The following is a 1,492-nucleotide window of genomic DNA, read 5'->3' on the forward strand; positions in this document are numbered from 1 at the left end:
CAACTAATCCCGTGTGCCACAACTACTGAGCCTGCACTATAGAGCCCATGAGCCACAACTACTGAGCCTGTGTGCCACAGCTACTGAAGCCCGCGCGCCTAGAGCCTGTGCTCCACAATAAGAGAAGCCACTGCAATGAAAAGCCCGCGCACTGCAACAAAGAGTAGCCCCCGCTCACTGCAACTAGAGAAAGCCCACGTGCAGCAGCGAAGACCCAATGCAGCCAAAAATAAATATTTTTTTATAATTAAAAAAAATAAACCCCACAAGGCTTGATGTAAAGATTATGTTAACACAGAGTGGTCAGGGCCCCACCAGCCCACCAGTGGAAAGAGACTGGCAGAAAGCAGAGCCTGAAGAGGGAGAGATAGAAGAAATGCTGATGGCTTTCTCTGAGCCCCTGGATCCACCCACGCCTGATGCTGGTTTTCCTCAACAGAAAAAAAAAAAAAAAAAAGAAGAACGGAGCAGGCCAGAGCCGCTGCCATCGCCATGACCCGTGGTAACCAGCAGGAGCTCACTTGCCAGAAGAATATGAAAAAGCAAAGCGACTTGGTTAAGGGAAAGCGCCGAGCTGACGGGCTTTCTGCTGCCGCCCGCAAGCAGAGGGACTCAGAGGTCATGTAGCAGAAACAGAAAAAGGCAAACGAGAAGAAGGAAGAATCCAAGTAGCTTTGTGGCTTCATGTCCAACCCTCTTGCCCTTCGCCTGTGTGCCTGGAGCCAGTCCCACCACGCTCGCGTTTTCTCCCGTAGTGCTCACAGGTCCCAGCACCGATGGCATTACCTTTGCCCTGAGTCCGCAGCGAGTCCCTTTTGTGCTTCCTTCCCCTCAGGTAGCCTCTCTCCCCCTGGGTCACTCCTGGGGGTGAGGGGGTTACCCCTTCCCAGTGTTTTTTATTCCTGTGGGGCTCACCCCAAAGTATTAAAAGTAGCTTTGTAATTCAAAAAAAAAAAAAAGAACCTTTTTTTTTTTTTTTTGGTGAAAAAAAGAACCATCCAAAATTCATTCTCCAACAGACAGCATCAGCAGGTAAAAGCTACAGCGGTTTCTCTGTAGATCATACATTCACAAGGTATTATTACCTTAACAAGTGAGAAAGCCTCTGGTATATTTTCTGTAATAATATCCACTTCACAGTGTAAACAGGTACTATTATTGTGTTCACTTACAATTCCAGAAGGAAAGGCACAACTTGGCAAAACAAATTTTTTTGGATCCTAAAGTCAGGTGCAATTACCGAGAGACAGACTTGAGAACAGTCGCAATCCACTTTTCCACATAGAAGGGCAAAGACTTCACCCACAAATGTGGGTCTTTCTTTCTCCTTCCTTGTTAAATCCTCAAAAGTAACGCTTCATCATTTGCTTAATATCACATAGACAAAAGAGGGATTAAGAAAAAAAGAATCACAACAACATCTTGAACTTACAGTTGCTCCCATCAATACATCAACTCTTAGGTTTACAACTGGGCCTAGGAACACTTCAGT

General features: G+C 46.0%; 1 pseudogene; it reads left to right on the plus strand.

The window, feature by feature from the left end:
• Positions 1-271: 271 nt before the first annotated feature.
• On the plus strand, positions 272-672 carry LOC113606748 (small EDRK-rich factor 2 pseudogene; annotated as a pseudogene).
• The last annotated feature ends 820 nt before the right edge of the window (positions 673-1,492 follow it).

This window comes from Aethalodelphis obliquidens, unplaced genomic scaffold, assembly GCF_003676395.1.
Source record: "Aethalodelphis obliquidens isolate GAN/ISIS:26980383/991018 unplaced genomic scaffold, ASM367639v1 scaffold45, whole genome shotgun sequence".
Taxonomy (NCBI): domain Eukaryota; kingdom Metazoa; phylum Chordata; class Mammalia; order Artiodactyla; family Delphinidae; genus Aethalodelphis; species Aethalodelphis obliquidens.